The following is a 16,682-nucleotide window of genomic DNA, read 5'->3' as shown; positions in this document are numbered from 1 at the left end:
CCCATGGACTTTCCATTGGGTTTTCTTGACATTAGAATGGTTTGTCATTTCTTTCTCCAGTGGGTCCCCATTTTATAGATGAGGAACTGAAACACATAGAAGCTAAGGGACTTGCACTAGTGATTTTAACTTAGATCTTCTTGATTGGGATCTTTAGCGCTCCAACTACTGTATTATTTAGTTGTCCAACAGATAACAAAGTAACAAAGATTACCTTTTTCTAAAAGGGGACTAAACTGTCCTTGGAACTTAATTGGGTCCAGTTTCCCCTATATAGCTTCCTGGTCATCTAAAAGCAAAAAAAAAAAAAAAAAAAATTCAGCCATGGGCAGCAGGGGCATTTTCAGACTTGGTCGGTTTCTGAAGAATCCACTAGAGCCCCCATGTCTGTTCTCATATCCTGGTCTGATTAAAGGCTTTTCCATATGAGGAAGAAAGGGACAGGAGCTAAGTGCAATTGTATCCTTGTTGCGTATTCTTGCTGTATTGGGACAACAAAATTTTCAGTGACTTTTGAGAGCTTATTTCATCTATCCTTGAACCTGAATTAAGAGGATGCTGGTGTTAGAGAGGCTTCCGACAGAAGTTATTCCAGATTTTAGCTACTTTATGGGTCTGCATCTGCTCCAAACTGTAGGTCATGAGCCCCCATCAGTATTAATCAGCCAAAGGACAGAATTAGTTTAAAGTAGAAATGAAATACCCTAACAAGAAAGGTAGCAAAGCTTCATTTCCTCCCTATCACCCTCAAGCATACTGTCCCACAAATAAAAGTATTAGTGGGAAGGGGGAACTCATTTAGGGAACACATGTGGCCAAGGGATACAAATAGAGTAGCTAATCATACCTTTGATATTTACAGATCACACTGATTGTTTAGTGGCGTCCCAGAGGGTTAAGGCTATTTTTCTCTACTTCTACCCTCTGACTTCACCAGGAGTTCTACCTAGTAGGAGAGACTGGGATATGATAGATATTTTCTTTCATAGAGGTCAAATTCTTTGGAAAATAGAACAATCCCAGCTAACTAGTGCTCCAGGTTTAAGCACATTTTAAAAACTCAATGTCCCCTGACTTTCATCAACAATGAGATAATTCGGGCCAGTTCCAATGGTCTTCATCCAATAGATGAAGAAAGCCATCTGTACCCAGAAAAAGCACAGTGGGAACTGAATGTGGACCACAATATAGTATTTCCAGTCTTTTTGCTGTTATTTGCATGCATTTTGTTTTCTTTCTCATTTTTCCCTTTTTGATCTGATTTTTCTTGTGCATCATGATATTTGTGGAAATATGTATAGAAGAATGGCACATGTTTAACATATATTGGATTACTTGCTGACTAGGGGACAGGGTGGGGAGAAGGGAGAAAAAATTAGAACACAAGGTTTTGTAAGGGTAAATGTTGAAAATCATTCATGTATATATTTTGAAAATAAAAAGCTTTAATAAAAATAAAAAAAGTATATATACAAAAGAACAAACTCAATATCCTGCTTATTCAGAGTACTGTCAGATTTTTCTTTCTGACTTATGATTAGAAATTTCTTGTAGACCCTTAATTGCCTCATGAAGATTCTGTATCCACAATCTAGAGGTATATTGGTAAATGTTTAAAAACTAGCTCTCCAAAAAATTATGCAGGATTCACTTTTAAGTTTAGTTTGTAATATTAACATTTCCCTTTTCTTTATGAAGTCTAACTAATCAATCCCTGTTTTCTAGGATTTACCAATTTTTGAAGTGTAAATGAAAATTTAACAATCTGTTCTCTTAAGCCAGTTTAACTTGGCTTTAGCACTCTCCTCAAACATATTGTATAGGGATTCTATCAAGAAAGATCTGACTGCCAGATTTTAAGTGCCCCAAATATTTCACAGCTAAGCCTTGAGGGAAAAGTGTTCTTTTCTTCTGTGTACTTGTACATAAAATCATTTATGATCAACAAGGAGCCACTCTAAACAAGTATTTGAAGGATTTTCTCTTTTTTTATCCTTTTTAAATGATTTGCTTTATAAAATTTTGCTTTTGAAAAAAGGATTAAACCAGAGTGAAGAGTTAGGAGCAATGGAGAGACATTACGATGAGACAGATCTAGGGTTTTTGGGCTCTTGATTTGCCATCTTGGTAGGGATCTCCAGGAGTGGAAATCCCTCTATCATCCCAGATCAGCAAATACTCACACAATTTACACTCTTAGAGATTTGCTTGGGATACTGAAAGGATAGGACTTGAAATTAGATTTTCCTAACTCCAAAGCCAAATTCTCTTCAATTTCTCAAGTAGCAGAGATATACTACTTTGTGTAGTAGAGATGTAAATGGATGTCAAAATTTCCAAGTAATATATAGAATGGGAAGTCCCAAAGTAGAATGAGAAGCCTAGGGAGGCAGCTGATCTCCCCTTATCCCAAGTGAATGTCTGCAGGCAAAGGACTTTATATATAATGTTCAATTGAACTAGCATTTATTGAGCTGTTATTATATACCAGGAGTTGGGGATGCAAAGGTGGAGGGAGGAAATGAAAATTATCCTTTAGAAGCCTAAATTCTGCAGGGGGATGCTATCCTGGGGATACTTGTTCACATGGTCTCTCCTTTCTCTAAACCGAGATCCTATGAGTTGGATTCTCAAAGAATTATGAATTTTTCGGAGAATATGATAGAGTCTTCTGCTTCCCTCTTCCTTTTACTCTGCTGCCTCCTCAAAAGGGGCTGGGCCTTAGAACCAGTTCCCAGGAAATCTCAGAACCTATGATAATTTAGAATTTGAATTGTCTTGTTTTTGTCTTTGTAATTCCATTGCCAAGCACAGAGCTTGACACATAGTAAATGCTTATTATTCATTTTGAATGAATGTTCTCTCTGTACTCTTATAGGCTCACTTTCCTATCTTACTAGGGATTGAGGGCCCAGGGCTATGTTGGCAAATGTTTAACTCTCTGGGAAAAAAAATGTACTAGATAACCCACTTTTAACATTTATGTTCATTATTAATATTTTATTCATTGCTTTCTTACATCTAGACATCAACAAAATAAAAAATCAGGCCTTGATAAATGTTTTTAGCATTTGCTGATTTCCAAGGTGTAAGATCACCTTTTCAAGTTGTTCACAATGAAAAGTTAATAATCAGCTATCTCAAGCTGGTTGTGGTTGGACCCTCTGGGTTCCCTTCTCAGGGGAGATCTTCCCTCACCCCAACTGAATATCTTCAGGCAAAGGATTTTATATATAATGTTCAATTAAACTAGAATTTATTGAGCTCTTATTATGTCCCAGGTGTTGGGATGCAACTAAGAAAGCAAATGCCCCTCTCCAAAGCTAGTTCCAACTCTTAGTTCTTTCTTTGTTCAGTGATAGGAAGAAGATAAGGTGATAGACTTGCAGAAAAGGATTGGGGACATAGCTCCTGGAGATAAGGAGCAGAAAGTAACAATGTCCTGCAATAATACAGTATTCCCCCAGAACCTTTCAGAATTTCTTCCAGACCTCATATCCAACTGTGAGCTTGTGCAATATTGCAATTATGGAATCATGTTTGTCAATGGGAACACATGGTATATGTGTGTAACAGTCAGTGTGTACATCTGTGTCTCTTCATATATATGATATCATAGAATCATATTATGATAGAATTTTGAGCTGATAGTGACCCTAGTTCAATTGTTTATTTGTTTGGGTTTTTTAAAGTTCTTTAAAAAATTATTTTAATTTTCAATAATATTTTATTTTCCAAATACATGTAAAGACAGTTTTCAACAATGTTTTTGTAAGACTTTGTGTTCCAAATTTTTCTCCCTTCCTGCTTTACCTCCCCCTCTCTAAGACAGCAAATCATCTGACATCAGTTTAATATGTTCAATTCTTTTAAACACATTTCTATATTTGTCATGTTGTGCAAGAAAAATCAGATCAAAAGGGGAAAAAATCATAAGAAAGAAACAAACAAACAAAAAGTGAAATGCCTTAATTCATATTCAGTTTCCATAGTTTTCTCTCTGGATGCATTTGGCATTTTCCATCTCAAGTCTTGACTAACTACATCACTGAGAAGAGTCAAGTCCATCACAGTTGATCATCACATAGTTTTGTTGTTACTGTATACAATGTTTTCTTGGTTCTCCTCCCTTCACTCAGAATCAGTTCATGTAAGTCCTTCCAGGCTTTTCTGAAATCAGCTTGCTCATCATTTCTTATAGAACGATAATATTCCATAATATTCATATGCCATAACTTATTCAGCCATTCTCCACCTGATGGACATCGACTCCTTTTTCAGTTCCTTGCCACTGCAAAAAGGGCTAACACAAACATTTTTGCTCGAGTGGATCCTTTTCCCTTCCTATATGATTTCCTTGGGATATAGACCCAGTAGTGACACTGCTAGATCAAGGTGCATACACAATTTTATAGCTCTTTGGGCATAGTTCCAAATTACTCTCCAGAATGCTTGGATCGGTTCACAATTCCAATAATGCATTAAGTGTACCAGTTTCTCCACATCCCCTCCAACATTTATCATTTCCTGTCATCTTAGCCAATCTGTGAGGTGTGAAGTCCAACTGTTCATTTGTAAAACAGTGTTTGGTAACTTAGTAAGTACTTATGAAATGTTTTTTCACTTCCTTTTCAGGATAGGAAATTGATTTCCAGAAATTTTAAATGACTTTCTCAAGGTTATAAAAAAAAGTTGAATTTACTCAGTGTATACATACATAGGTTTTTAAATAACAAATAGATGTATGAGAAGGAAGGTGAGTGTGTCAAAGGATAATGCCTATTTTGTGCTAGGTACTATGCTAAATGCTTTACAAATGCTCATTCAGTCCTCGCAACAACTTTACAAGATAAGTGAAGTTATCATCATGGTTTTACTGATGAGATAGACATTAAGTGAATTGTTTATGGTCATACCAGTAAGATGCCGCAGATAATTAAGCGAGCAATTCAATTAAATAGCTATAAGATAGAGAAAGGGGGATGAGGGGAAGGAAGGGAGAAAGATTTGGAACACAAGGTTTTGTAAGAGTGAATGCTGAAAACTATTTTTACATATATTTTGAAAATAAAAAGCTATTAAAAAAAGAAATTGTAAGTAAGGATTTTCTCTGCTATGTGTCAGGTAGATAGTTGTACAATCTGTGGCACAAAGAGCCTGGAACAAATTTGGGGAACATTTTCTTTCTCAAAAAATGAGGAAATCTCTTATTTGGTGAGCCTTGTATATGGCTTTAATCCATTACGTATAAAATATAACGAACCAAAGAAAAACTTATTAAAAGGGCAAGAAAGATCCAAGAATTACAAATGAATGCTATGTAAAAACATTGCAACAAGCCTATGCTATTGTAAAGAACTGGAAACAAAGTGAAGGCTTATCAGTTAGGGAATGACTAAACCAAGTATGACAAAGAGGCTTAATAGGATATTATTTAAAAAAAACTATTTAATATTTTATTTTTTCCAAATTACATGTAAAAACACTTTTTAAAATTTGAGTTTCAAATTCTCTCTCCTCTCTTCCCTCCCCTCTTTCTTAGAAGGCAAGCAATTTGACATAGGTTATACATATGTACAAATGTAAAACATTTCCATATAACTCATGCTGTAAGAAAAAAACACAGCCAAAAAAAAAAAAACTCCTAAAAAAAATAAAGAAACTTAAAAAAAAAACAAAGTCCTTTTCAATCTTCATTCAGACTTCATTAGTTCTTTCTCTGGAAATGGACATTTTTCAAAATAAGTCCTTTAGTAATGTCTTGGATCTTAATGGGATATTATTGTATCCTAAGAAATGATGAATAGAAAGGATTTATAGGGATTTAGGAAGACCTGTATGAACCCATAGTGGGGTAGGGGAAGAGAATAAGCATTAATATTAAGTACCAACTATGTCCCAGGCACTGTAATGCAAATATTGTAAAGGAAAACAACTTTGGAAGATTTCAGAAGTCTGATCAATTCAGTGACCAATCATGACTTCATAAAATTAATGATGACAACCTCTTGTCTGAGAAAGGTGGAACTAGAAGTAGAGATCGAGATATATGATTTCAGGGAGCCAATGAGTTGATTTATTTGGCTTTATCTTTCCTGTTTATTACAAAGGAAAGCTTCAGGGAGCAAAATAGTGAAAAGTGACAGAGTACCTAAGGATAAAGTTCCTCTCCAAATGAGGACAGAAGGAATCACTGACAAGTGGGACAACTGAAAATTACATGTTAAATTTATCATAAACTTTTAAAAAGCAAGTTATACATAAGAGAGATTCACAGTGAATGTAGAATGCTCATTTGTTGGTTATTTGGCAAGATTAGAATATTTTTTAAAAAGAAAATCATTGAAAAAAAAAGAAAAGAAAGGGGCATTAGAAGAATTGCACACATTTAACCTATATCAGATTACTTGCTGTCTTGGGGAGGGAGGAGAGAGAAAGAGAGGGAGAAAAATTTGGAACACAAGCTTTTTTATTTTTAAGCATATTTCCACATATATCATGTTGCAGCCCCCCCAAAAAAAATCAGCTCAAAAGGGAAAAAATAAGAAAGAAAAAACAAGCAAGCAAACAACAACAACAAAGAAGGTGAAAATACTATACTGTGATCCACACTCTATGGGTACAAATGACTCCATCACAACACCATTGGAACAGAAAAGAAAAGAGCCATGTCCATCAGAGATAGTTGATCATCACATAATAGTTACTGTGTACAATGTTCTCTTGGTTCTACTCATTTCACTTATCATTAATTTCATGTAAGTCTCTCCAGGCCTCTCTGAAATCATCCTGCTGATCATTTCTTATAGAACTATAATATTTCATAAAATTCATATACCATAATTTATTCAGCCATTCTCCAACTGTTGGGCATCCACTCAGTTTCCATTGCTTGCCACTACAAAAAGGGCTGCTACAAACATTTTTGCACATGTGGGTTCTTTTCCCTTTTTAATAATTTCTTTGTGATACAAACCCAGTAGAAACACTGATGGATCAAAGGGTAGGCAAAGTTTTATAGCCCTTTAGACATAGTTCCAGATTGTTTTCCAGTATGGTTGGATTAATTCACAACTCTACCAACAATGTACTAGTGTCCTAGTTTTCTCACATCCCCTCCAACATTTAACATTACCTTTTTAAAAATTTTTTATTATAGCTTTTTATTTACCAGATGTATGCATGGGTAATTTTACAGCATTGACAATTGCCAAACCTTTTGTTCCAATTTTTCCCCTCCTTCCCCCCCACCCCTTTCCCCAGATGGCAGATTGACCAATACATGTTAAATATAACATTATCTTTTCCTGTCATTTTAGCCAATCTGAGAGGTGTAAAGTGGTGTGAAAGAGTGGAATACAAGGTTTTGTGAAGAGAATGTTGAAAACTATCTTTGCATTTATTTGGAAAAATAAATACCATTAAAATGGTAAGCCACAAAAAAAAATTTTATTCTTAATTTATGGAATGAAAAGCATTTCTATAATATTATAATAAAAAGATGATTGCACATAAAAAAGACAGTGATGATAGAAGTTTTTTTTTTTTTAAAGGAAGCAAAGAGCATCAATAAAACATAAAAAAACACAGAAGAGATGTTCAAAAGGGGACACAAAGAAATGGGGCAATTTTATTATTACCTAGTTAGGTGAATGAGCGTGTTAGGTGGTACAATGCACAGAATATTGGGCCTGGATTTAGGAAGATGAGTCTTCCTGAGCTAAAACCTGACTTTAGATACTTACTAGCTATGTGACACTGGGTAAGTCATTTAATCCCTTTTTCCTCAGTTTTCTTTTCTACAAAATGAGCTGGAGAAGAGGACAGCTATTATCATTACCAAGAAAACCCCAAATGGGTCACAAAGAATCAGATGTGACTGAGAAACGATTAAACAACAAAAATTAAGTCGAATACTCCCTTTAAAAGGAGAATTATTCATAAGAGAAGTTTCCCATTTTATATACAATTCTCTTTTATTCTTTGTGTATCAGAAAATGTGTTTGTTGATTATTGTTTTAATTTTTAAAAAAATTACAAAGAATGCTTCACTGTGAATTACATTCTCTCCACTTCCCACACTAAACTTGCTCCAGTGTCTCAGGGAGGGACAGACCTTTTCTCTTGGGACTCTTTTATTTCTACTCCCATTTGGGAATTCAATTACGGTTGAGGGAGAGTCATTGGCTCCTTACTGTGACATCCAGTGGCCACTAGGGGGACCTACTGTCTTTAAGAATTTGGATTAGCTATGGTAAATCTAATTTAAAATTTTAAAACAATCTTGTCATCTCCTCTACTCTCCTAGCTCCTCCAAGGCACTAACCCTCCCTGGATGTCAGGGTGTTTGCAAAATAAGCTTCCTTAGCAATCTTCTAAGAATGAAGGGATCATTCCTCTGCCTCATCCACCCCTTCCCAAATGTTTGTGTTCCTATATCCATTTTCCTTCAGATTGTTTTTCATGCTTCCATCCCTGAGCCTGTGTCTATGTTGACGTTTCCATACTTGTCCTTTATAGAGGGATGTTATAAGAAGTAGTAAGAGGTTTATAGGCTTTGGAAGACCTGTCTGGGCTGCTTCCTAGCTAAATTGTGTCACCCTGGCTAAATTATTTTACTTCCTCTGGACCTCATCGTAAAAGTGGAAGTTTGAATTGAGTGGAATATTTAATAGTGCAGCTCCCTCAGGAAGCATGCAGAACATCCTTGAAAAACATTCATATTCTTACATGAGCACTTGTGTGATACTAGATCTCCAGTGAAGTTTCCTCAGAACACTCTTAGATAAGAGTATAGATATGGATAAAGATAGTGATAGAGATAGAGATAGATAGAGATATAGGCTCAGCTTTACAATTCAAAATGAGGTCAATTGCAAAAGGGGAATTATACTAGCTCCCTTTCAATTGGATGCTTCTAAATTTGGTGAAAGGAAATGCACAATAAAGACTTGTAGAAAATAAGTGTTCTGACAGGCCAAAGATAGCTATGAATAATTAGGATAATGAAGGATTGATTATGGAATGAAAAGCATTTCTATAAGATATTATAATAAAAAAGATGATTGCAAATAAAAAAAGAAAGTGACAAAAGTTTGTTATTGTTTTTTTTTTAAAGGAGAGCATCAATAAAACATCAAAAATACACAGGGGAGACTTTCAAAAGGGGACATAAACAAATGGGGCAATTTGTCTTGCTTGGATTAGCTAAACAGATTTGTGAGCTCTCTTAGCAAAAGGTAAGATGAGAAGGGGCTGGAGAGGGGTGGAAGGCTATAAAAGCTTTGTTCCTTGTTCTGTTCCCCCAGAAAACTCTGGCTGTAGCTGTTGGAGCAACGGGGGGGGGGGGAAGGGAGAGAGGAAGAGGAAGGGGGCTGTGGCCTTTCTCATGAGAAAGAATAATGACCTTTTCTGATCTCTGACTAAAATTCTAAATTTTCAATTCTGGTGGTTTTTTTATCCCATACAGAATTTGTCACCATCTCTAGATTCCTCCTGCCCTCCAGGTCTATGTCTTTATATTTGTCCTCGATGCCAGAGTCTCTTCCAATTAGCCATCAGGTTCCTTATCATGGGGCTCTGGGCATGGGCGGGTATGCCCTTGTAAGGACTGGGCAGGATAAGGAGGTGATCTGGAGGCCCTATCATTGGAGTGGGGGTGGGGGACAATGTGTAGGAGACACAAACAGGTTCTTGGAGGCCAGGCCCAGCTTATCATTTCCCCACAGGCCTGAGTTCTTTGGAGACCGTTTCAATTCTATGAATGAGCGCCTGGGATTAGGGGTGGAGATGGAGAGGTGAAACAGGAAAGGCAGGAAAGAAAGCTGCCTTATTTTATTTCCTTTATATTGTTTCCTGCCAGCATCTAAATTTCCCTGTAGAGCTGAGGGGGTTTCCCCAGGGTGGGATGGGGATGGAAAGGTGAAACAGGAAAGCTAGAAAAGAAAACTGTCTTCTCTGTTTCCTTTATATGTTTCTTGCCAGCACCTGAGCTTCCCCATAAAACGGAAGGGGTTCCCTAGAGTGGGATAAGGGAGTGGGATGGAGTGTAGGCTAAGGAGGGGAGGAAACAGGCTGCGGGCCAGATGACAACAGCCTTCACTGCTACACGCAGACATAAACATTGACACAGTCCTATAAGCACAAGCACAGATTTCCACCCAGAGTCACTTTAAATAAACAGCCACACTCTGGAGAGATGAGCTCACAGAGATCCCCAAAGGCACAGCCCGGCTCAGAAACACAAACAAGTTGACATAATTACTCATTCTTATCTTTCTTGTCTTCCCCAAAACGGGGCTGGCCACTTAGTAGGTGTTTATTGACATACAGGTCGATCAAAGCTGATAGTCACTTATGGGGAAGTAAATGTGGATAGATCCTCAGCATCACAGAAACTCAGTCTTGGAGAGGAACTTAGAGGACAACTTCTATCAGGACTCCCCTTTTCAATGTCCTCAGAAATGAGCTTTTACTTAAAGGATTCTAGGAATAGAGGAAAAATCGATACACTTAGAGATGCACATTTAAAATCCTCCAGGCTCCCAGCCCAGCTTCCTTCTCTATTCTCCTCCCACCCACAACTCCAGGTCAGCTCTCAGCTCCTCAGACTTATCAGGGCCAGGCAGGAATGTATTGGGTGCTGAGTCACAGGCTAAACAAGAGACTGTTCTGCTCCTAATTCGAGAGAGGAGAGAAGAAGATGGGGGTGGGGGTGGTGAGGGAAGAACTGGACTAGTCAGGCCGAGGGCAACTCAACATTCGGGCTGCCTAGTTGATTACAATAACATCCCCCCAACCCCAAGCACTTGCTAGTGCCTCCAGCCCACAGAACTGTAGAATTGTTAGAGTTGAGAAAGCCCTTAAAACTTAAAATGTTAGAATTGAAATGGACCTTAAATCATAGAATAATAATAGCATTTAAATATCACTTTAAGGTTTGTAAAACATATGTAATATAATAATGTCATATGTAATTATAAGAATTAATATATATTAATATATATTTAGATAGTTTCATTTAATTCTTACAACAATTCTGGATTTAATTATTTTCCCCTTTGAGAGAAGCTGAGTTTTTTTCCCCCAAAACCACAGTTATGAATCATCTGAAGTAGCCTTTAAACTCTTGACTTCAAGGATGGCACTCTACTCTATTCATTATGCCACTTAATTAAATGCCAGAGCTGGGAAGATCTTTAGAGCATCAGAGCATCAGATTTTAGTGCTGGATAGGCCCTTCAAACATAGAACATCCCAACTAGAACATCGTTAGAACATAGAATGTCAGAACTGATAGAACTTTAAAATAGCATTATAGCAGCTAGGGGGCACAATGGATAGAGCTCTAGGCTTGGAATGAGGAAGACTCCTTCAGGAGTTCAAATCCAGTCTCAGACATTTGCTAGTTGTGTGATCCTGGGCAAGTCACTTAGCGTTGTTTACCTCAATTTCCTCAAATGTATGGAGAAGAAAATGGCAAACTGCTCCAGTCATAAAAAGTTGGATGAGTGAACAATAAAGAACTAGAACATAGAGTGTCAATTAGGAGGGACTTTAGAATAGTCTTGGAAAACAGAATGTATCCTAAAGAAGAAATATCCTCCTTCTCCTCACTGAACATAAAATCATAAAGTATTAAGAGAGATGCAATATAATTTGGAATAAAAACTATAAAAGGTCTGAATTCAAAGGATTTTGTACCATAGATTGTTAGAAATAAAAGGGATCTTCAAGATTATTTAATCCTAGAATTCTAGAGTTAGTAGTGACCATTGAGGTCATCTAGTCCAATATATTACAGCACAGAAACCTCCTTAGCAATATCCATAACAAAGGATCATCTAAAGTCCACTTGAATTAATTCATTTTGCAGGTGGGGAAATTGAAACCTAAATAGCTTAGATAATTTGCCAGTGGCTTCATTAATAGTAAATGGTTGAGTTAGGTCTAGAAGCTAAGTGTTCAAATTCTTCATCCAATGTTCTTTCCCTAAAATAAATTCCCCTTTTTGGAGAGCCAGGCTGTGAGTTGCTTCCCATTCCACCCAGTGATCTGGACTGCTAGAGTCAATGACCTAAATCTGGAGCTCAAGATGCTGCCTTCAGAGTGTACAGGGGAGATCACAGTTTGAGATAGAGGGAAGGAATGACTCTATCTGTTGTTAGTGCCAATTTTTGAGTGCTGTAAGCAGCTTGTGAAAGTCTTTTCAAGTACCCACTTTGTTAAGGGCTGAACTGGAATTCTGACATACCAGTTTCCTTACTTCTACCTTGATGTCCTTTAGGTCAGGAAAGGATACAGCATGGTCTATGGAAGGGAACCAAGACTCTTTCTCTATCCCCACCCTTTAACTAGACGCCAGAAGAGCACATGCAGCTGAGAGTAAGGTTCTCTAAATATGGATTTATATACATTTCTCCATGCCTTCAGTGCCTTTTCTAGACACTTTTTAAAATTAATTTTATAATTTTTTTTGACAGTACATATGCATAGGTAATTTTTTTTTTTTTTACAACATTATCCCTTGTACTCCCTTCTGTTCCTAGTTTTTCCCCTCCTTCCCTCCATCCCCTCCCCTAGATGGCAGGCATTCCCATACATATTAAGTATCTTATAGTATATCCTAGGTACAATATATATGTGCAGAACCGAATTTTGTTGTTGTTGCAAAGGAAGAATTATATTTGGAAGGTAAAAATAATCTGGGAAAAAACAAACAAACAAACAAAAAAATGCTCAGAGTTTACACTCATTTCCCAGTGTTCCTTTTCTGGGTGTAGCTGATTCTGTCCATCATTGATCAATTGGAATTGGATTAGCTCTTCTCTATGTTGAAGATATCCACTTCCATCAGAATAGATCCTCATACAGTATCATTGTTGAAGTGTATAATGATCTCCTACTTCTGCTCATTTCACAAAGCATCAGTTGATGTAAGTCTCTCCAAGCCTCTCTGTATTCCTCCTGTTGGTCATTTCTTACAAAACAATAATATTCCATAACCTTCATATACTATAATTTATCCAACCATTCTCCAATTGATGGGCATCTGTTCTCATCTTCCAGTTTCTAGCCACTACGAAAAGGGCTGCCACAAACATTTTGGCACATACAGGTCCCTTTCCCTTCTTTAGTATTTCCTTGGGATATAAGCCCAGTAGTAGCACTGCTGGGTCAAAGGGTATGCACATTTTGATAACTTTTTGGGCATAATTCCAGATTGTTCTCCAGAATGGTTGGATTCTTTCACAACTCCACCAACAATGCATCAGTGTCCCAGTTTTCCCACAGCCCCTCCAACATTCATCATTATTTGTTCCTGTCATCTTAGCCAATCTGACATGTGTGGAGTGGTATCTCAGAGTTGTCTAGACACTTTTTAAAAAGAGGATCAGGGAATCCTCTTCCTCCTAAGTTCCTGATATACTCAGAGTTAACAATTACCCTAAGATGGAAATTCTTGAGGGAACTGAAAAAAGGGCAGAAGATTAAAGGAGAGCTGTAACTAAGGTAGAATAATAGAGTCTGTTCTACAAGACCAAAATTTAGAGAGTTCTGAGAGCACTTTTGCTTCCATAGCAGAGAAACAACTGTGCTTAACATTGTAGACTAAGCAAGAATAGTTAGTCAAAGGAGGAAACTACCAGCTGTATCATACTTCCTCTCACCCTGTTGCTACATAATAGCTTTTCTAGTAGCAATCTAATAATATCCTGGCCACTTCACCCATGGTGGCCAATGAAACAGGATTGCCATTTTCTCCCAAATAAGATCCTGTGTCTTGTACCCCATGATGTCCCATCCTCAAAATATTTGCTTTTAACACGTTATTTGAAGATATATTTTATGCAACTCTGCCCCGGCACCAAAAATTTCTAGTTATAACTTTGGGCTAAATTCTTCAAGATTCATTTGCTTTTCCACTTCATTTATTCATTCATTCAAACAAATACCTATTGAGCAGTTAACTATGTACCTGGACCTGGTAGAGTACAAAAGAGTACAAGAAAGTGTAACATGTCACTTCTGTCCTCCCTGAGTTTCTGGTCTAGTCAAAATATACATGCTCATGACAACCTGAAAGGATAAGTAGACTTAGTAAGAGACAAGACACTGTATTTGGAGTCAGAAGACCAAGGATCAAAGTCTATTTCAATGACTTACTATCTTTCTGTTTCTAAACCTCAGTATCTTTCTCTGTAAAATGAGAATTAGACTAGATGCCAGCTAACATCCCCAACAGCCCTAGTGTTCCATCACTCTGTATTAATTTTCCAACAGAATAATTAGAAAACACAGAAAAAAATTAAAGAAACAATACAAGACAATATGTGGTTAAGTGCTTCCCTTGTCTGTAAACTTTCTTTGTTCCTTCACTTTCCTTGTCTGTACTGTTTGGATTAGATGTGGTCTAAGATCTCTCAGAGCTTTAAATACTATGATATGCTTTTAGTGTTTAAATGAGCAACTGAGAAAAGGAGGGGAACCTCAGTGAGAATGGAGTGATAAGGAAAGACTTTCCAGAAGAGATGGACCTTACTATAAGCTGGGCTTTGAATGATGCACAGGAGCTAAATAAGTAGAAAGGAAAAAAGAAGACATGAATGGGGAGAGTAATAGAATAAGAATGCGCCTCTTGGGGAAGAGAATGCAAAGAGAGACTGATTTTTTTACACTGAATAGATTAATTCTGAAAACCCAGCAGAGCTTAAAGTTGGAGAGAACAGTAAGGGGGTAAATTTTGGAGGAAGGAGAGGAGAGAGGCAGATTAGAGTAGGAATGCCTACCGGTCATCATTCCTACCTGGACTTTAAAGCTGAGCTAGAATTTCACATCCTTCAGAGAGTCTTTCTTGATACTCCATCAGCAACAAACTTCCCGTTCTGATCCTAGAACTTTGTTATATGCAAAGTACATCATATGAAATGCTAGGCTGGATAAACTAAAAGCTAGAATTAAGGTTGCCAGAAGAAATATCAACAATTTCAGCTATGCAGATGATACCACTGATGCAGAAAATGAAGAATGAAGAAGCCTCTTGATGAAGGTGAAAGAGGAAACTAGTTGGAAGATTAACATAAAAAAAAACAAAACAAAACACCTAAACAAGCCAACCAAGATCTTGTCAGCTGGTGCCATCACTTCCTGGTAAATAGAGGGAGAAAAATGGAAGCAGTGTCAGATTTTGTATTCTTATATAAAGAGAGACTGCAGCCATGAAATTTAAAGATGCTTGCTCCTTCAAAGAAAGGCTATGGCAAATCTTTGCAGCATACTAAAAAGCAGAGACATCACCTTGTCAACAAAGGTCCATATAATCAAATCTATGTTTTTTCAGTAGCAATGTGATATTTGGATTACAAAGAATTCTGAACTCCACAAAATCAATGCTTTTGAATTGTGGTGTTGAAGGAGACTTTTGAGAGTCTCTTGGTGTTCAGTTATGAGTTCCACTTCTTTGGTCACAAATTCCATCCTTCTTTCCAGATCTGAGAGGTATTTTTCTATATTTTTCAAGTTTGCTTGTAACATCACTATGTCTAAATCATGAACCCATTTTGAACTTATCTTGGTATACCATGTTATGTGTTGGTCAATGCTGTATTAGTTTCCAATGTTCCCAGCAGTTTTTGTCAAATAGTGAGTTCTTATCCCAAAAGCTGGGGTCTTTGGGTTTGTCAAACACTAGATTGCTATAATTATTGACTTTTTTGTCCTGTGAACCTAACTTATTCCATTGATCAACTACTCTATTTCTTAGCCAGTACCAAATGGTTTTGATGACTACTACTTTGTAATATAGTTTTAGATCTGGCACAGCTAGGCTACCTTCATTGGGATTTTTTTTTTCATTAATTCTCTTGAAATTCTTGACCTTATTGTTCTTCCAGATGAACTTTGCTCTTATTTTTTCTAGATTTGTAACATAATTTCTTGGGAGTTTGATTGGTATGGCACTAAATAAGTAGATTAATTTAGGTAGTATTATCATTTTTATTATACTTGCTTGGCCTATCCCTGTGCGCTTGATATTTTTCCAACTTATAAGATCTGGCTTTATTTTTGTGGAAAGTGTTTTGCAGTTGTGTTCATATAATCCCTGATTTTCCCTTGGCAGACAGATTCCCAAATATTTTATACTATTAATAGTTATTTTGAATGGAATTTCTTTTTGTATCTCTTGCCACTGAACTTTTTGGTAATGTATAAAAATGCTGATGATTTATGTGGATTTATTTTGTATCCTGCAACTTTGCTAAAGTTGTGAGTTGTTCCTAGAAATTTTTTAGTTAATTCTTTAGGGTTCTGTAAGAATACCATCATATCATTTGCAAAGCGTAATAATTTGGTTTCCTCATTATCTACTCTAATTACTATAATCTTTCTTCTCTTATTGCCAAAACTAACATTTCTAATGTAATATTGAATAGTAAGGGTGATAAGAAATAAAATCAGTCAATGCTTAAAGAAATTAATTCAGTATGAAAAGATGTTTAGGAGAATTGCACATATTTAATGTATGTCAGATAGCTTGTTGTCCAGGGGAGGGAGAAGAGGGGAGAGAAGGAAAAAATTTGGAATACAAGATTTTACAAAGGTGAATGCTGAAAATTATGTTTGTATGCATTTGGAAAAATATGATATTATTAATTAAAAATTATTGCTTTCCATATAAGCTG

Source organism: Sminthopsis crassicaudata, chromosome 3 (genome assembly GCF_048593235.1).
Source record: "Sminthopsis crassicaudata isolate SCR6 chromosome 3, ASM4859323v1, whole genome shotgun sequence".
In the NCBI taxonomy this organism is placed as follows: Eukaryota; Metazoa; Chordata; class Mammalia; order Dasyuromorphia; family Dasyuridae; genus Sminthopsis; species Sminthopsis crassicaudata.
Note: the sequence above shows the minus strand (reverse complement) of the source record.